This window comes from Trachypithecus francoisi, unplaced genomic scaffold, assembly GCF_009764315.1.
Source record: "Trachypithecus francoisi isolate TF-2019V2 unplaced genomic scaffold, Tfra_2.0 Lachesis_group18, whole genome shotgun sequence".
Lineage (NCBI taxonomy): Eukaryota > Metazoa > Chordata > Mammalia > Primates > Cercopithecidae > Trachypithecus > Trachypithecus francoisi.
The window spans coordinates 19,111,962-19,132,981 of NW_022681463.1; the positions used below are offsets into that span (position 1 = coordinate 19,111,962).

Consider the following 21,020-nt stretch of genomic DNA (forward strand, 5'->3'; position numbering starts at 1 on the left):
CACGAGTCAATTAAACTTCTTTTCTTTATAAATTACCCACTCTCAGGCATTTCTTTATAGTAATGTGAGAATGGACTAATACAGGACTATAGTATCAGCATCACTTGGGACTTGGGAGTGTGACAAATTCAGAATTTCTTTTTTTTTTTTTTTTTTTTTTTTTTTTTTTGAGGCGGAGTCTTGCTCTGTCGCCCAGGCTGGAGTGCAGTGGCCAGATCTCAGCTCACTGCAAGCTCCGCCTCCCGGGTTCCCGCCATTCTCCTGCCTCAGCCTCCCGAGTAGCTGGGACTACAGGCGCCCGCCACCTCGCCCGGCTAGTTTTTTGTATTTTTAGTAGAGACGGGGTTTCACTGTGTTCGCCAGGATGGTCTCGATCTCCTGACCTTGTGATCCACCCGTCTCGGCCTCCCAAAGTGCTGGGATTACACGCTTGAGCCACCGCGCCCGGCCGACAAATTCAGAATTTCAAGCCCCACCCCAGACCTAATGAATCAAAATCTGCATGTTAGCAAGATTCCCACAGGATCAATAGGCACAGTAAGGATGGAGGAGCCCTGTACTGGCCCCACCTGCTTTCTTCTCCAATCCTTCCCTCAACATGCACACACTCTGGAGTTTCACTGAGGCAGCCCCTCTTTGCTTTCCTAACTGGCCGCTTCCACATTACCCTTCATACCTCTCTTTCCACCTTACCCAGAGTAGGTGGTCTTACCACCTCCCATATAGACAAGATGTAGATCCAGGTAAGAGTTGCCTTAACTTCTTAATCCTCAACCACTATATTTGTCAATTTCCGCAAGTATCTTCACCTGTTTCTGTTTGTCTTGGGTTCCATTCCTATCCAAGTTAATCATTTGGATCCTAACATTTTCAGGACCCTGTTCCATGATTTGCCTCCTTTCTCTGCTATATCATGAACCCATCTGTCTTTACTGGCCCCATCATCTCAGCCTGTGAACATGCTCAGATACTGCCCATCTTTTAGAAAGCTTCTGTTGACTTTGAGTCCCTATAAGCAATTTAGTTCCATTTTTGTGAGAGAAGTCTACACTCATGCCTCCAATTCCTCCATTCCCATCCAGTCCTCCCTTGGCTTCCATACTGCTCCTGTGCTCCTCCCAGGTATTGGTCTTCAGCAAATTCCATCCTTGGACCTCCTCTTCTCCTACAACTCACCCTCCTTGACCTGTTTCCTCAGCTCCCAAGACTTTGACTACAATTTCATGCTGAGTGACTCCCAAGCCTACATCTCCAGACCCATATTTCACCTAGGATCTGAATAGTTATACTTGGAACCTCAAATTCAGCATCTCCAAAAACTCGATTTACCTTTCCCATCAAATCAATCCAGTGATCCCGACCTGGTTGATCATCTATACAGTTGTCAAAACCAGTACCCTGAGAGTTTTCTACCCTTTCCGTGCCAAGCCTCACTGCCTTTTTAACTTTTCATCATTTCTCACATGGACCAAAACGATGGGTTCCTGTTTCCCTGCCATATCCTTTTGCCTATTCCAATCCATCTTCTACACTATGCTCTAAAACACAAAAAGGAGTGTATCACTAATCTTCTCAGGGTCCTTCAACAACAACTCACCATTACCCACAGGATAAAGTTTAAACTTCTTAATATGAAAAACCTTTCAAACTCCTAAGCTCTGATGCTCTTTTAGACTCATCTTTTGCTAATTCAACATGTTCTTCCCATGCTCTAACCTGAGCTTCTTGCAATCCTTGAACATACCCCATGCTTTCCTAACTCCGCATGTACTGTAGAGAATATGCTTCTTGGTTACTTCTTACTTGTCTTTTGAGACACAGCCTAAATGTTTCCCTCTGTGAATTCTTCCCTTGCCCTAACCTTCCAAGCAGAGTTAAGTGCTTCTGCCTGAATTCTCCCTTGCAATATGCCCTTTATTTCATCATGTATCACTCTGTAACACTAAGAGCCTAAAGCGGAGTGGGGGGGGCTCCCCTTGAGACCGTGAACCCCTTGAAGGCTGAAATTATGTTCTATTTTATTATTTATATCCTCAATACCCATTTGTTATGGACTGAATATTTGTGACCCCCAAACTTATATGTTGAAGCCCTAACTCCAAATATGATGGTAACTGAAGGTAGAGCCTTTGGGAGATAATTAGGGTTAGATAAGGTCATGAGGATGGAATCTTCATGATAGCATGAATGCCCTTGTAAGATCGGACACCAGAGGGCGTGTTTCCTGTCTCTCTCTCTCTCCATCACATGAAGACACCATGAGAAGGGAGTCATCTGCCAGCCAGGAAGAGAGCCCTCACTAGGACCAAATCCACCAGCACCTTAAGCTTGGTCTTCCCAGACTTTAGAACTGTGAGAGATAAGTGCCTGTTTTTTAAGCCACCCAGAGTATGGTGTTTTATTATAGCAGCCTGAGTTGACTAATGTACCAGTCCAATTCTTAACTCACACAAGGTGGTGTAATAGTGATTATCGAAGGACCAAATGTACATGGAGGAATGAGAAATGGCCTGTGCTGTCCAACACCAAAGTGATACGGCCCCAAAATCAGAGAAAACTAAAATCAGTACCCCTCTTGGGTTTTACAGCATAGACCATGGCATTCAAATTGAGTATATAATTAATTTCACTTTGTGGTATTCTGATGGCTACACAAAAGAGCAAAACCAGATCTTGAAATGGGTGACATTTTGGCTTCCTTATGATAACTTGAAACCCTTCCTAAATATAAAAAGCATCTTCTGCCCGTTGTTATCTGAGCTGCATGTCCCTTAGGATTTCTGCTTCTCCATCCACACTGCTCTCCTCACATCCACACCCATACCCACATTCCTCTGTACAATGCTTCCTCCTTACCTCATCCTCTGCTGGTCCCTCTTCCTCCTGCTGTGTCTGGTCAGAGAATTAGTATGGTTTCGGTTTTAGCCTTTAAGATGTTCTGTTTTATTACATTGATCTGTTTTTATGTGGCTGACCTTTTCTCCATCTGAATAAAAAGTTCCCTGAAGGCAGAGACAATGCTTAATTCCTTAGCACAGAGTTTCAAGAAATGCATTAAAACAAGGGGTGGCAAACCACAGCCCACGGACTAACACTGGCCCACTGCCTGTATTTGTATGGCTACAGGCTAAGAACATTTTTATATTTCTAGATGGTTGCATAAAAAAATAAAGAATACTCATGACAGGCTGGGCATGGTGGCCCATACTTGTAATCCTAGCACTTTGAGAGATCAAGACAGGTGGATCACTTGAGATTAGGAATTTGAGACCAGCCTGGCCAACATGATGAAACCCTGTCTGTACTGAAAATACAAACATTAGCTGGGTGTGGTGGCAGGTGGCTGTAATCCCGTAATCCCAGCCACTCAGAGGCTGAGGCAGGAGAATCACTTGAACTCGGGAGGCAGAGGTTGCAGTGAGCCAAGATCGTGCCACTGCACTCCAGCCTGAGTGACAGAGGAAGACGCCATCTCAAAAAAAAAAAACTATATATTCATGACACATGAAAATTATATGAAATTTCAAATTTTGATAGCTGTAAATAATGTTGTATTGGAATATAGCCATACCTATTCACATATGTATTGTCTATGGCTGGTTTCCCATCATAACAACAGTGTTTAGTAGCTGCAACAGAGAACATATGGCCCACAAAGCCTGAAATATCTACTACTTGATATTTTAATAGAAGGCTGAGGTGATAACCTTCCAATAAAGATCAACTGAACTAAGTTCTCTGAGAGTGTTAAAATATGCCCTCAACATACCTCTCCCATTCCCACTAATTTTTTTTTTAATGAATAAGTAGAGCTAAAAAGAGAAATTACAAGTCCTCTCTTGGAATACCCAACCGTAGAATTGTTGATGGCATAATCTGATACTGTGAGATCATAAAGCAACTGGAATTCAAAAGAGAAGGTCAGGTCCTTGTGTCATCTTGCACCAACAATCATGAAGAAGCAAGCAATGAAGGCCTCCTGCACATACTCTACCTGGAAAATCTGTACTGAAATTAATCTAAGAAGACATTAAAGAGTTTTGTTCCCAGCAGTTGAAACCCATGTTGTGCAGAAAAAAAATGCGAATCACAGATTGGAAACAATGAGGCTTCTTGTCTAATTAATCATTTTTATGCATTTGTCTCTCACTGCAGGATAGAAATCAGTTATTTAAAAAATGACCTGAAAGAGCTAAATTTTCCATAGCTACCTTTGCCTCCTACTACCATGTGAATAAATGCAAGTTAAAGCCAATGTTGTCACAGTACAGAGGTTCTTTGATCAAACAACAGGAGATGCAGAACTTGGAAACTTAACCAAGTTAATAAAGTGCTGTCTTTACCTCATCATAACATCTGTACATGTCTGACCATGGCCATATAGATGCCAATGCATTAACTCAATAGGCTTCCTACTTGATATCTCAGCTAAATTAGGACTATTTATCAAAATGACACCTGTTTTAGAGGCCAGATGAAATTGATTAGCGTGGCTCTCCACAAGTGTTGTTAAGTATCTATTTTTAGATCAAAAAATGGGTAAATATTTATCCCAAAGTTTGTAGTAAATATAGTCTGTTGATGAGAAGAAATATATCTGATATGGGAGAAATGTCCATACTTTAAAACTGTATTTGTACTTTTGTATGGAACCTGCAATATATGGGATCATGTAAAACCAATATTTTAGGGCATATTTTTCCCAAGAGATGGGCCCAAAATATTTCTATCTTGTGTCAAGATTAAAGGGACTAATCCTTACAACTACGGATTTTACAGGCCACAGTTTTAAATGCAATAAAAACATTTATGCAGCACAATAGCCAGACAACGTCACAATGGAGCATCAAGACGCTACTGTCTAAAGAATAATCAATTAATGTGAATAATGTTAAGTGTAGCTGACTCTCATCAATAATAACCATTGTTAAAAGACTTTGCCTTGTACTTGACAAAAGATTCTTTCATATCTTGGTTTAATATTTCACTTTACCATGTATGTGCCATAAATGTGTATTCACAACAAGATGTCTATCCTATATTTAAAGGCCCCTAAGAACATAACTATGCCATTTTATTTACTTAAACAGAAGAATGTTACACTATGTATAAGACAGAAATTGAAACACAGAATGTGTTGTTCCATTTAAATAGTATGTGTTAGAAGAAGGTTCACATACTTTGATTAGCAACAATATATACAACCACTACCAAAACAAAAGATATTATAATGTCTTAATTTCTTTATCATTATTTATTTATTTATTTATTTTTATTTATTTTTGAGACAGAGTTTCGCTCTTGCTGCCTGCGCTGGGGTGCAATGGCGTGATCTTGGCTTACCGCAACCTCCACTTCTCGAGTTCAAGCAATTCTCCTGTCTCAGCCTCCCGAGTAGCTGGGATTACAGGAATGCGCCACCATGCCAACCTAGTTTTTTATTTTTAGTAGAGACTGAGTTTCTCCATTTTGGTCAGGCTGGTCTTGAACTCCCAACCTTAGGTGATATGCTCGCCTTAGCTTCCCAAAGTGCTTAGATTACAGGCATGAACCACTGTGTCCAGCCAATTTCTTTATCTTAATCATAAAAATCTTCAAGGTATTTCCTCTTTGACATGTACATAAATCTATTGGTTGATTGTTTTTAAGTGTTCTAAATTATTTAAATTAGTATATCAAATCTGTTTATGAGAGGGTCAGACCCTCTGCAAAACCAATCATCCTACATTAAAGTGACACCTGAGGTTGTGTCTTCACTTAAACCTGATTTTTCCCACCACCACTGAGGGCAATAGAAGCCGAGAGACCCAACAAAATGCACTGAACTAAGATCAGCCAGTCACTGGCAAGACCATAAACCAAATTTCCTAATACTCTTACCCAGGACTCTCCATGTAAATGGTAGCATGCTTATAAGCTACTTCTCTATAGGTGATTCACCCTTTGACATTCCCCCTTTTTTACCCAGTTGAAATTTAGTTTTGATTCTTTCTTAAATCTTGAGATACTCAACTTTCATCAATTTTAGTTGGTCACAAACAGGAAGTATAGACATGAAAACCAAAAAATCTGGGTATATAGAATTGCCAGATAGATAATACAGAATAAAAAACCCAGAATCCATTTGTAAATGTATCACTTATTAAAAGAGAAAAGTAAAGTTATTAAAATAAAACGTTCTATCATAGTCTGATGCAAGGTGGGATGGATGTACAAGAACACTTAGATCTGTTGCTTCCCTTTTCCAGTACTACCTCCTCCATCAAAAAGAAAAAGAGCTGCATACATATCAACATGATTATCTAAAATAATCCTAACTATGCAGTGAGGAAAATATTCCAAAGTAAGGTGATTATGTCCAGCAAAAATGTTCCCCTTTGGGAAAAAACAAGACTTAAAATATTAAAGTCTGATGTTTCCCAACTTGCGGACTTTGGAAATGATTTGGTAGTTTATTAGAAGACTTATTCCAAAAGGAATAAACACCATATAACTCATTGTTTGCACCTCCCAGTGTAAGAGACTTATAGTAATGGCATAACATTTCCACATACTTACTTAAACCAGATAATTTAATTAGGCCAAACTTGATGTGATGTGCATTTACTTCTCAAATGGTTTCGCATATGGGTAGACCTGTCAGGTGCGACCAACTAAGTCCGCCATCTACAAAAATGTCTGTGATCAAAATTCACATTTTTAAGCTCCCAAAATAGTTATGACGCTTGAAGGAAATGTTTCATTCTTAGGGACTCTCTCAATTGCCAACTTACAAGCTAATATATTGCGGTGCATAAACCATGCATTCAACTTCAGAATAATTCAATTACCCTTTGGAAAAATTAAACGCACTCCCAGTAACAATGCAAACTCGCTCCACTTAAACAAACATAAAAGTCTGCCCAAATTATTTAAGAATGGCCTAAAAGAAATCAAAGTAATGGATGGTAAAGCAGACATTCATTTTTAGAGAATGTGAGATTCTTACCAGAAGAATCCTGTAGAAAGATCACTGGTCTACAGCATCATGAACCAATTAGGTGGCTCTGCAACCTTCGACGATCAAGCACTGCCTCATTCTAACTCTGTGTCCTTTAATCCTAAAACAAGACAATTTGTATTCTGCCTAGAACATAATACTGTGAACATATATAAGCAAGGTTGCTTTGTTAATTTCTAAAAGGTGACATACAGGCCGGGTGTGGTGGCTCACGCTTGCAATCCTAGCACTTTGGGAGGCCAAGGCAGGAGGATCACTTGAGCCTAGGAGTTCAAGATCAGCCTGAGCAACATAATGAGATCCTGTCTCAAATTAAAAAGTTAGCCAGGCATGGTGGTGCATGCCTATGGTTCCAGCTACTCTGCAGGCTGAGGCAGGAGGTTCACGTGAGCCCAGGAGGTTGAGGCTGCCGTGAACTGGTGATGGCACCACCGCACCCCAGCCTAGCAGACAGAGACTACTTAAAAAAAAATAGTGACAAACAAACAGCTAGTCTCAAATTTCTCAAGTTAGAATCTGGCATAGGCCTCAAGACTTTACTCTTCTCTGTCCAAACCAGCAGTGCTAACAGTGATGGTGCTCTGGGGTCTCATTTGCAATCATTAGCCTGAAGAACCACAGGATAACTGAAAGCACCACAGAGGCTGATATCCTGACTCGGAAATTAGAACCTCTCGAAAACCCACCGGTAACATGGAAAGGAGCTATGTGTGCCTCCAGGATGCACAGCTGGTTGCTATTAGGCTGAGTCATGCTCTGATACATTTACTGAATTTATACTGTGCAAAAGGAGAGAAGAGAAGAGGAGGAAAGCAGAGGGGAGGGAAGGGAAGAAGAAGAGGGAAGGGAAGAGGGAGAGGGAAGGAGAGGGGAGGGAAGGGAAGGGAATATTTTGCTTGAGATTATATAAAGAACTAGCTGCCATCTGGAAGAAACTGCCTGTGGCTAAGAGAGGGAGACTGAAGTCCCCCAACTAGATATCCAAGGAAAGCACTGTTGACCTTTTATGGTAGCAACTATCAGGGTCAGTTACATAGTTATAGCCAAAAATTGTGGCATATATGTTATTACAACATCTAGGCAATCTTCTTTCTTCTCCTACCATCCCCCAAGTTAGACACAGATAAAGAAATAACCTAAAAATACAAAACGAAAAATATTTCCCCCCCATATCCACTCCAGAAACAACATTCGAGGGGTTATTTTGTATTACCAGAAAGTACAGCTATTCTATTCTGAAAGCAATTGCTCTGGGCCATCCGTGAATGTCAATGCTAGAGAAGGTTCTTGGGTTCAGGCCCAGGCTGGGGCATCAGAAAAATGCTCTGTGTATATCAACACTGCCAACACCGAAGCTGAAATTAGCTGAATGGTGTCAGTGAGGCGTTCAAGCCACTGTGGGGGCAACCACATTGCAAAGGGCATTGGAACAAGCTGTTCCAGAGTCTGGGGGCTGGGCTGTCCAACACAACAAGCATGCCGGTACATATGAGGCCACCTCATCATCAGGGCATTTGCTAAATGGCAACTATCATGTTTCCTATTGCAGAATAAAGATGCCTCACCTTTCTGTCCAACTCTGCTTCCCTGCTCCAATGTCACTCATGATTTCTCCCATTCTTGTCCTGATTGGATTACACAGCTGACATACAAATACTGAAAATTCAACTGAAAAAAATGATTTTGTTCTTTCATGAAACCAAGTATTCCAAAGCAAGCATGGCTAACAATAGTAAGAGACACTTAACACACAAACACATCCATCCATACTAAGGCATATTATGCAGTCGTATTCCATTTCCGAATCAAAATGAGCAACATCATCAATTTTGCAGTTGCATGATATAACAATGCCACAGAAGCTCCTAACTTGACACCTTTTACCAGGTCATATCCACAAACCCCACTGAAATATATATATATATATACAGGCTACAAGAAGAGTCATCCCCACTCCACAAAAGAGTCCTAACTTGAAACTCTATGAGCTAAAGCATGCTCCCAGATAAATGAGAAATTAATATTCAAATGGAGAAGGATGGAAATTTAAAAAAATGGCAAAGAAGGCATAGAAGTCCTAAGTTGTAAACTATTTATTTAAAATTCACTAGAAGACACAATAATTCTCTGTAAATAAATTCCTTCTGATTTTTCCATTTCTGATTCAGCTGTCAAGGAGATTACTAATTATTAGGCCTGAATACCATACTCCTATAGAAAGAGCAATGCTCTACGGAGAAATCATCCAGAAACAAGGTAACGAAACTAAGCCAGCCCACTTACCTGGTGTTATTTCAGTGGGCAATTTTCATTAAAGAAAGTTAGAAGCTGCTGTCAGCGTTCGCTGATCTTGTTACCTCGTTGCTTGGATATTGACCTTGCATCAGCTATTTTGCCTCCAGTTTTCTCTGAGCTTAACTATGTTCTTTAATTTCCTGTGGTATTAATCTTCAGCCCAAGAAAAATAAAGTGGATGCTGTACCACAAGAAATGTTGCACATTACCTTTCAACACAGACATCTGCAGCATTTTACAGGGCCTAGAAATTACTAAAGCCCATTTCAAGGCTTTTATTTATTCTTTGTCTTATGTGGTTTGTGCCTTGTTAAGAAATAAAATCAATTTATTCCCTGTTACATCATAAAGTGGCCAAGAGGGAAGTCATATTTACTTCAACATCTCTAGACTGTCTTATGAAGTTTTAAATAAAGAATTTGATTGATGTTTTACAGTTGCCCAAGGAAAAATATCCTTGATTTTATCTAATCACACTGTCAATTTCATCATCTGTATTTCAAAATTGGAACACTTTTTAAATCAACATGCTACAGTTTATAGTTCAGCCATCTAAAATCTATTATAAAATTTAAAATAACAGTTAATTCACCATCTTAAAAGAACATTTACTACAACTAAGGTTGATTGATTTTTTTTCCATTTCAAAGAGAAGATATAATATTTTTCAGTCATCCATGCTAAAGTGACAGATGACCTAATGTAAGGCTATGTCTTATTTTCTATCCCAGTAATCCAGTACCTAGATCTTCTATGTTGCTTACATCATACAACCTGCTGATAAACTCTCTGACTATCTAGAATTCCAGGGGTCATGTGTCAATAGCCTTCTTCCCTCTAATATATGAGATTTTTGCAGCCAGCTCCTACCTTGCTAGACTCTAGGGATCACCAGTTTATCCCATCACTCCTTGGTACCTGTACTGTATCTGACCTCTACTGTTTGCTGCCTGTTGAATGGACTTTAGAGCATTCACCTGCATCTATCTGTTCCCTCAAATCCTACCTCCTCCCCATCCCACTCCAGTTAATCAGAATCAGATCACACTCACTCAAAAAATATTTATTGGAAGCTACCATGAGCATTGTTCTCAAGTCTTGAACACTACATTATTTAAGACAATCAGAATCCCTAGCTTGAATTCTATAGGTGGGAATAGCCCATAAGCAACGAAACAATAAACAATTGAAAACAACAGAAGGGTAGGGATCACACAGCAACTTTCCAGCATCAGTGCTGCTTTTCCTTGACCAATAATTTGAATAATAGTCATGTGTACCCCACACAAATAGATATTTCCCAAAAAGACTCTCTCTGACCCTAACTGCTTTCTAATGAATCAAAAGTACGAGTATCACAAAAGCAGTTTCTCAACCACAAAGCAGTTTCTCAACCACAAAGCAGCACCTATTTTTCCTGTTAAAAAAGAAGGTTTTCTTTTGTTTTTGTTTTTATGGTGGAGGGAGGGCAGAAGGACTATTTGAGACACTAGAAAAGGTAAATTTTTTTCTTTATTAGCTATTCCTGTCCATTCACTTGACCCAAATGTATAATATTTAAGATGTTCAATTTTTAATTATTTTAAACTCAGTTTATGAGTCAGTATTGCAGCAGGAAATACAAGGAACACTCAAATTGAGTAATTGAGTAATTTCTTAATGCAATTAATGTTTTGTAGTGGACTATCATGGTTTTAGTAACTGAAAACAGGATGCTTCAATCCTGAGGCATTAAAAAAATGAGAAAATCATGACATTGTCAGACCACATTAATTTCAACAATCACAGAATTAAATTCATGAAGCCAGTGGGACAGCCTTAAAAATGTACATCATATGGCTCAGCCATCTAATATGTGAATTTATAGAAGCCCTGGGCCAGATAAAATGTCACAGATTTATTAGGAGATATAAAGCTATTAGCAGGGAAAGAAGGTAAAACAAAGTTTCTTAAATTTTTTTAAGACAGTGTCCACATGAGAGGCCGGGCACGGTGGCTCACGCCTGTAATCCCAGCACTTTGGGAGGCCGAGGCAGGTGGATCACCTGAGGTCGGGAGTCCGAGACCAGCCTGACCAACATGGAGAAACCCCATCTCTACTAAAAATACAAAATTAGCTGGGCATGGTGGCACATGCCTATAATCCCAGCTACTAGGGAGGCTGAGACAGGAGAATTGCTTGAACCTGGGAGGTGGAGGTTGCGGTGAGCCAAGATCGTGCCATTGCACTCCAGCCTGGGCAACAAGAGTGAAACTCTGCCTCAAAAAAAAAAAAAAAAAAAAAAAAAAGACAGTGTCCACATGAAGTAGATCATCACATCACAAACAACCTGGCTAGCTCAAATAAACTGACAGTTTAGAGAAAGAGAGAACCTCTGTCATTGCTAATTAGAGCTTTTAAGTGGCAGAAGAGGGAAAAATGGCTTCAGATGACTGTGAGATAACTGCTCTACCTCACACCCTTAAGAAAAAAGTACCTTCCTAGCGAGACTCTGCCTCAAAAAAAAAAAAAGAAAGAAAGAAAGAAAAAAGTGCCTTCCTTTACAACCCAAAAACCAAGAAGACAAATCAGAAATTTTAAAATTTTAATGATGCTTGAAAATTGTCTATTTATAAAGAGCTTACAAAAATATATTCCCTCCAGATGATCTTTTCCAAAAGTCTTGCAAATGCATCTAATATCAGATTTATTATCTGCATGGAAAGGATGACAAATAAGATTTATTAAGCAACTATTATGTGCCAAATCCTACCACTCTCCAAGATAGACACTATGTTCACCGTCTTATAAAGGAATGTGCTCCCAGACAGAAGGGTGCAGTCTGCTTTGTCTATCTCCAATTTGCCTAAAAAAACCACCTGGTACACTGGAGGTACTCAATGAATGTTCTTGGAATGACTGAATGAGCAAATGAATTCATGATGCCACTAGAGTTTAAGAATCCTGCCTGTGGGCTGGGCGCTGTGGCTCACACCTGTAATACCAACACTTTGGGAGGCCAAGGCAGGCGGATCAAGAGGTCAAATGATCGAGACCAGCCTGGCTAACATGGTGAAACCCTGTCTCTACTAAAAATACAAAAATTAGCTGGGCATGGTGGCATGTGCCTGTAGTCCCAGCTACTCGGGAGGCCGAAGCAGGAGAATCGCTTGAACCTGGGAGGCAGAGGTTGCAGTGAGCCAAGATCACGCCACTGCACTCCAGCCTGGGCGACAAAGTGAGACTCTGTCTCAGGAAAAAAAAAAAAAAAAGAATCCTGTCTGTGGTTATGTAAGTTCAGGCCTGTTTCTCCATCGTCCATACTTCTATCAACATGCCATGTTGAAAGAATAGGGTTGAAAATACAGTCACAGGGAATCATCACCACGAAATATTATTCTTGCCAAGAAATGCAAGCTCTACCACCTACAGCAATGTGTTATTATTTAGATGGTGTTCTGCCTCTAAAATTCCTTAACAAGGATGATAAAACTATATTGGAAGGGAAAATGGGCAAACAGAAGGAAAGAAAAACACCAAGCATTTAACAAGGGAATTATTTAAGGTGACAGCTTTAGGCAGAAGGTGAAAGCAAATAACTAACAGAATGGATGTTAAGTGTTCACACCATCAATAAATGAGAAGTAGGTGAGGTTATATATATGTTAGCTTGATATAGCAATTCCCCAATGTACATATATTACAAAATATCAGATTGTATGCCATAATTATACACAATTCTTATTAAAATTTCTTTGAAAAGAAGGTGAAAGGGAGTGAGATCATCTGTGAGCCAGGCAAGCTATTGGAGTTAGTGTGGCTCTGGGAACATGCCTGTATGCAAGGGTCTTAATTTAGGCCGAATAGCAATGGGAAAATGTACAGGGACTGGCAGAGGTCACAGCTAGTCCCAAGGGTACCTTCATGTGAAAAGATGCAGTCCTGTGAGGGGATGGCTTAGGAAGCCATTGGCATCATTGTGGAAGGCAGAAAAAGGCTCAACAGGCACTCCACCATGGGCTACAGCTCTAGGTTCTTAACTGAAAACTTCCACTGAGAAGTAGTGTGGGCTGGGGACTGGGGAGAAAAACAAAACTAATAGCAGAGATGATCCTTGCCAAGAGCAGTCCAGGCCTCAATTGAAAAAGGATGGTGCACATAGAGACTCAGTCCAGCAGCAGGAAAGCCCATCTGTTGAATGATGGACAGCAACAAACAGCATCCACTAGCACAAGACAGAGTGCTCTGGAGCTGCCTGAACCCAGCCCTTCAGCACATGCCTTCACAATTTAGCCAGACACGCATCTTCCTGGCAGTTTCCATCTCTGGCCAGTTACTGGCTTATGCTTTAAAACATGGCCCTAATGTTTGTCTTCTCTCCACGTGGCTGTGAGTGATGGGAACCTGACACTTGGTAATCGGCTTGTTCCCAGAGGAACCATGACATCCTGGAAACAGACAGATTAGCACACACAGCCATTCACTGCCAGATCTCTTCCCCTGCCCCTCCAGGTCTTTCCACCCTTCTCCACCCTCCTGTCTGCCCCAGAGGCTGTCCCATGAGGACAACGGCAAGGGGCTCCCTTGTACCCCCACTTCCCATTAGGTTTGGTGGTTGAGAAGCCCAGGCAGGGAACCAGAAGGAGAGAGGAGAGTGAGGCCTGGCTCTCTCCCTGAGGGCCCCTCAGCTGCTGTGTACCTTGCCTGACATTCACTGGTCCTCTCCCCTGGTTTCAGAAGCCACCCGCTTCTCTCTGGGGACACAGAGATGGTGAGGAGCATTGCTGATGCCACTCCTGAGTCCCGGAATCATCCTTGGGTCTTCTGGCTTGCATATTTAGAGGAGTCATTTCATAATTAAAGTCTCCTTTAAATATTTTACTTTGACATCATCTCTTTCATATCTTTCTTATTGGAACCTGGACTCATGAAAATGTATTCATGCATTCAGAAAATACTTATTAAACACTACTGTGTGCCAGACATTATTTGATGTGCTAGAAATATAGCAGTAAATGAGACAAGAAAGAAATTATCTATCTATCTATCCATGCACCCATTCATCTATGTATCTATGTATCTAACTATACACATAAACACACACATCACACATACATGTATATAAATATATACACATGTATGTGCATATGCATGCACACATATATACATAGTCACACACACATACATATTGCTTCTCTGCAGTATAACACTTATTAACAGTACAGATTTTGAAGTTAGACTAGTTTCAAATTCCTGCCCTACTTGACTAAACTTTAAGATCCTGCCAGAATTTATTAAACCTCTCTGTGACTTAGTTTATTCATTTGTAAAATTAAAGACAGAGAGATGAGTGGATGGATGGACAGAGAGAGAGAAAGAGAGAGAGAGAACAACATCTACTTCGTTAGGAAGTTGCGAGGATTAAGTGAAATAAGTAACACAAGTAAGGCCCTTAGCAATGCACACACAGTATGCCCTGAACGAATGCAAACGCTGGGTATGATCTCGTGGCGCTTCCATTCTGAAGGAGGGGGACTACATGAGTAAAAATAGCCTGGGTTATACCCATGCCAAGAAATGGGCCTTGAGTACAGTACTTTAAATCTCTGAGATTCAGTTTTCTCATCCATTAAATGAGAAAAATAAACACTCTCTTCAAGTTGGGGAAGAATGAAATTGGACTGTATATGAGAAACAGCTAGTACAATTATGTCACTCAATAAATGCTACTGTGAGACCCCTTGTTTTTCAGAATAGATATGACATTCAAAATAGGTTGCTTCTTTCCGGACCCCTGGGAAACTTCCATCTGGCTCCCCAGTACCCAACTCCTCAACTCAGGGCTGCGAGGACAAGTCATTGGATTGAAGAAGCAGATGAGCAGGTTCCAGACCCACACCCTGGGGTTGCAGGGTGAAAAGAGAGAGATCACAGAAAGAGAGAGAAGACACGGCGGGGTCACAGTGACTTCTCTCTGCAGAGGGAACTCAGGAACAGGAAGGAGCAGGGAAAATGACGCACGCAGCAACAGAAAAGCAGACCAGGCTTCTCGGGCTTTCTTTTCCTTCCCCTTGCGTGTTCCCTTTATTTTTAGTAAAATTCTCTTTGAAAACTGTAGCCTGTCTTAGTGTGCTAAATGAAAATAGGAAATGGTGGATGATCTGTGCTTTGGCCGGGATAATAAACAGCAACGGTGGCTCCCTCTAGGGCAGGAGAGAGGCGCCTGAGAGGAAGCAGCCTCCAAGCTTCCTCTGGGCACCTGTTTGCAGATTGTGTCTACCCCCAAACCACTTCACCCGCTCCCACCCACCCCACAATGATACAGTTCTTAGACGAGGAATGATCTGAAGCATATATGATGAACTCTAGCTTGCACTAGTCCAGTTGTTGAGTCATGGGCATCTCTTACTTACACTTCGTTGTACATAGAAGGTATTGTCAAAATTAAAACTGCACCCTTAAATAATATAAATTTTTAACAAGGATGTAAGCACAAGAATATTTCTCCTAATATTATTTGTTGGTGGAAGGAGAGCAGGAAGGAAAGAAACTCTTAGTAGTCAACATTGAGGCAATGGCTCAGTGAATTATGACACACCCATTCAGTGGAATATTAAGCAGTCATCAAAAAGACTATTTACAGCATAGGAAAGAACCGTGGTTATGTGAAAAAGTAGAATCAAAATGTATATGCAATGCAAACCATTAAAATATGCTAGAACATCAGCACTGATTGACCAGAAATTGTGCAACAATAAGAGTTACTACGTGGTAGGTATTATTTTATGTCATTCACGAATACGTATAATTCTCAGAACAATTCTATGAATGTTTTATAGATGAGGAAACTGAGAAACACCGACGTTAAAGAACTTATCCACGCTCACCCAGCTAGCAAGTGGCAGAAACGGGATTTGAGCCCAGGGGGTCAGCTCTGGAAGCATGCTCTTCACTACTATGCATTATTACCTCCCATAAATAGGTTGATAACAGCAACAACTACCAACTGTCAAGAGCAGTAATCATTTCGGTAAACCTTCACAACAACCCTGTGTGTAGATTTTATTAACCCCATTAAAAAGATGAAAAATGCAGCATTAGAGAGGGCTAAGTAAATTGTCCAACTACACAAAGCTAGGCACCACAAATTCAAACCTCACTCCATAGTCCATATCCTAAATATGGCACTATATATATTTCTAAATCTTCTACAATGAGCCGATATTACTTTGATAAAAAAAAACTTAAAGGGGAAAAACAGAAAAAAGTTCAAAAGAAAAAAGCTTTTTTTTAACAACAAAGAAATTGAAACTACAAAAGAATCTCACATTTATACTGAAAAACAAAATTTAAACTCCCACTTTATGGCTTTCCCTTAAGTCTTTTTTAATATTCATTTTTCACAGAACTTTGGAAGAGTACATAGAGTTTTATATCACCGAGAAATAATTTTGACTGGTAACACTTGGGAAAGGCAACATTTCTTTATATGATTGCTTGGATAAACCCACTGCCATCGGCATTTCACGTCTAGAATTCAATTTAATGGAATGACCGATGATTTTCTCTCCAAGCTATCCAAGCTGTGTCTCGTTACCCATTAACAGCCAAAAATTACTAATCACTGGGTGAACAGAAAGCCATACACAGGCACATGACACATTGCAAGGAGGGAGTCCCTGCTTCCTCGAGAACATTGCTGATATGCAGCGTTGCCAGTTGGACAAAACAGGTCCACATTTTGAAGCTGCTTTTGTAACACAGATGCTATGACACAGAGAAAAAGGGCCTGAAAAGAAAGCTGCCTTTATCACCATCCTCATCCCATGGCAAAACCTTGCTTCATTTCTAACATCCCTGTGGTTTGACGACCCCCTCCCACTCTGGTAAAATGGGTCTCAGCGGGGAGGAAGTGTGAGGGCAAAGGTGGGGATCAGATAAAATCTGTCAAATGAACTACATAGAGGCTGGCACCAAAGATGTGTGACTGCCCAGTTCACATTCCAAGCAGCATGTCTCTCTTTTTCTCAGAATTCTGGTGTATCTGAATGGTCTAAATCTCAAATTCTTAATTTTGGTCTTAATGTTATAGTGATCATCTTCATTTACTTATATAAATAATAAACTTCTTTGCTTGATTTCTGTTTTCAAAATTTAGAGATAGACATTTCTACTGTCTGTAGGTTTCCTATTTATGCTAACTGGAGAGATATTCAGGTCACGATATGGTTACCTGCGCACCGCTTCAGGCTCAGTTAAATTTCTACCAACCAATTCTGGGCCCTCAATAATGTACATCCCATACACACCTACTATGTACCCACAAAAATTAAAAATTAAAAATAATGTACATCCACGGTATTTAGCAAACTTTCAAATACTAGTTTGGGGAACAGGTGGCCCACCCTTAGAGACTAATACAGTTAATGAGGACTTTTTAAGCAACAAAGCTTTTATCTTAAAAAATTATAAGGAGATGAATTGACTAGAACTCGAGGGGTCTGGGGGAAACACACCACCAGGGCAGGGCTACTCCCCAAGAGAGAAGTAGTGTCAGAGGTGAGATGAGATTCTACCTCTTGGAGGATTAGTGGGGCTATGTGAGCAGCTGCAATTCCTTTGAACAACAGCCCTCATCCACCATATCCCCAAATGAGATTACGGGCATTATGGAGATTACGATTCAAGATGAGGTTTGGGTGGGGACACAAAGCCTTATTATATCAGGCAGCATGCATGATGACACCTTTTATATACAGTTTCTAAAAATGAAATCAAAGTTTTTGGTTAGACATGCCTGCATATGTAGGATAAGTATAAAAACGTGTAGAAAATGATCATACCAAATTCAAGTTAGTAATTTCTTCCCAGTTATGAGACCTGGGAGGACCTGCAGAGACCTTCAACTGTAATTGTTAGGTTTTATTTCCTAAACTAGGGAATGGGTATGTAGGTGCTGTTACATTATAGGTATAAATATTTCTCATAGGTATAAATCTTTCTCATAGGTATAAATATTTCACAATAAAAACAGAGAGTAAAGAACTCCATTAGCCAAGGTAGATGTAACCGGTCAAATGAGGACCTAGAGATCTAGGATGCACATACTCTGTAATAATATTTCAGTATCAAAATATCCAAACTTATCCTTTGGGACCCATTTGCAAAGTTAATGCATTCTTCCTAACTCTGAAAATGACTAAATGTACATACCTTAAACACCTACATGGTACATCCACACACAACACTGACTCCAGGAGTTTTCCTAGTTTTCCCTCCTTTTATAAAGAGGCACTGTTAGTGCGGCTCACCATTCCCTGACATTAAAATGTCCTGTACAGAGCGAGCTGCGACCACGTCACTGCACTCCAGCCTGGGCGAGAGAACAAGATTCTGTCTCAAAAAAAAAAAAAAAAATGTCCCGCACAGAGGCAGTTGGCTACCGGCCAAAGAGTAGGAGACATGAATTTGCTTCCCTTGGTGTTCAGCTCAGCTGTCATAGTACAGGTAGGAACAAAGGAGACCTCACAGAAACACAAAGTGGAATCTTTAAGACTGGACAAAACAAACAGTTAAAAATATATCCCCAGCAAAATCAGAGAAAAGAGCAAACGAACACAGGGACCACAAAAAAGGGTCACAAGTGTGGACACCACAGTGGCACATTCCAGTACCAGATCATTTCCTTTTTATGGCTACATGATAGAAACTCTATAAAAAGTACATATACAAGGGAACCAAAATTTTAAGGAAAACCTGGGGCCATCTTATAAAACCCCAATGGGTTAAGTCAGGTTTTTTAAGTCAATATTTGGATTTGTAAAGTCCAGGATAAGCCAGTACAAAATCGCATAAAAATCCCTTGACCTAACTCACAGTTTATACATTAAGTCAAACCAAAAATAAGTTATCAGCTGCTCTGTCAGTATAGAAAAATCAATATTTTCCTATCATACCATCTGCTTTAGCGTTGCAAGTTAATAAATTTAGCTGGTGAAAATTTCTTCTCTTTTTGGGTTCTGGAGAGAGAAAATATATTTTCAATAGTTAATCTAGTCACTAGGAATGAAAAATGAAATACTATTATTTGAACATGTAGAGTCTGCCATGTACGATAATAGAATTCTTCAACCACTGAAGCAGCAAACCTACATAACATCTATGATTCAGTGCCCTCTATGGCTAGTCTTCCCGCTCCCCAAATTCTTGCACACTTTACCCCCCGAAAAAGTACCAGCCAACCAAGAGGATAAAATAATATAAACACTAGAAAGTAACTTAGCATTTAAGACCCATCTTCAAACCTCAAACTCCTAGCTTCAAGCGACCCTCCCGCCTCAGCCGCCCAAAGTGCTAGGATTACAGGCATGAGCCAGGGTGCCTGGCCTTCCACTTTCAACCCGGAATGCATTTTGTTTTTCTCTGAAAATATGTAATTGACTACATTTATATAATTTGAACACACACGTGCAAGATCTACAAGCACATAAGATTCTGAGAATTATCCTAATTTTCTCTAATTGTTTAGGAAGACGTTGCTGAGACAGACACACACTGAAATTCAACATACACTAATAATACTTGTCTTCTGAGAACGTTTAAACAATCCCCAATGAAAATAGGTTTTCATGGATATTTTCAAAACAATGAAATATATATTAAGTACCTACTATGTGCCTAACGTATATAATGACTTCATGTTTTCTTGTGTGCGTCGAAAAAAAAACACACACACACAGGCATTAAAACTGATGCTGGTATTTCAATTCAATTCCTCTCTCACCACATTTCAAAAATTCTACAAAAATAGCTTTCTTTTGATTTTTACCCTAGAGATATTTTCCTATTAATGTGTCTGGCAGCAATTGACCAGTCAGACAAAAGCTCCTTTTGATGTAAGCGTTTAAGTTAGTGGGGCATACCCAAATTGACTCTGGTTTGAGAAACTGTGAAATTAACAGAACTTGCCTGCTTCTGGTATACTCTACGATGGCAAGAAAATTGCCTATCCTTTCTGTAACTTCCTTTCCAGTTCCCATTTATCTCGTTCTCTGGGGTTGTTGAAAGTTAATATCTATAAAAGGTTTTGTGTTTTCTTGACAAAAAGAGGGTAAGTGAGAGAAAAGCAGCAGTATATCATTGTAATGTGTAGACATTTCAATGAGTTCCATACAACCTGAATGTAAAATTTTAAGTTTCCCAGAAACACAATATAAAGACAACTACCTATGGTGCCATACTTCCATGAGAGAACAGCATCCTCTTTATTGTCTTTTTTTTTTTGTCCTAGAAGAGAAGAAAATAAAGATTTTTGGAATAAGAAAATATCTAATACAATAATAGAAAACAACATATTTAAAGGCTTTGGATATTCTCATATTATAAAAGACATTTAGGTAATCCACAGCTCTGTGCTCTGAAAATTGGAGCAACTAATTCAGTCCTCAAAAGCACTAAGCTAAGATTCAACAAGCCTAGGAAACATCTATTTACCTAAGCAGGAAAGTGCAAGCTGAACATCGTAGCTGTGGGATTATCACTGGGGTGCATACCAGTGAGGCAACTCCGGAGGTGCTGTGGGCCACGATTTGGAGTCAGAGTGGGTGGGCAAGGCAAGACTGGCTGCAGAAGAACAGTAGTCAGGTTTCCAGAAGACTCAGGGCTGGAAGTTTGTTTCACCAGCTAAATAAATAATAGCTGTGATAATAAACATAGAGATGATACTGGATTACAGGCTTAAGTCTG

At 40.0% G+C, this 21,020-nt stretch overlaps 1 protein-coding gene and 1 long non-coding RNA gene across 2 annotated transcripts in view; both read right to left on the reverse strand.

Annotated features, from left to right (window-relative positions):
* Nucleotides 1-21,020, reverse strand: part of HS6ST3 (heparan sulfate 6-O-sulfotransferase 3) — a 771,133-nt gene that overhangs the window by 629,833 nt on the left and 120,280 nt on the right. The gene's annotated exons all lie outside the window — the stretch shown is intronic.
* Nucleotides 8,565-20,560, reverse strand: LOC117063593. Its single transcript, XR_004429000.1, has 3 exons — nt 20,502-20,560; nt 19,232-19,294; nt 8,565-8,668 (listed from the first exon to the last, which is right to left on the reverse strand). It is a non-coding gene; the product is annotated as an uncharacterized LOC117063593 (long non-coding RNA).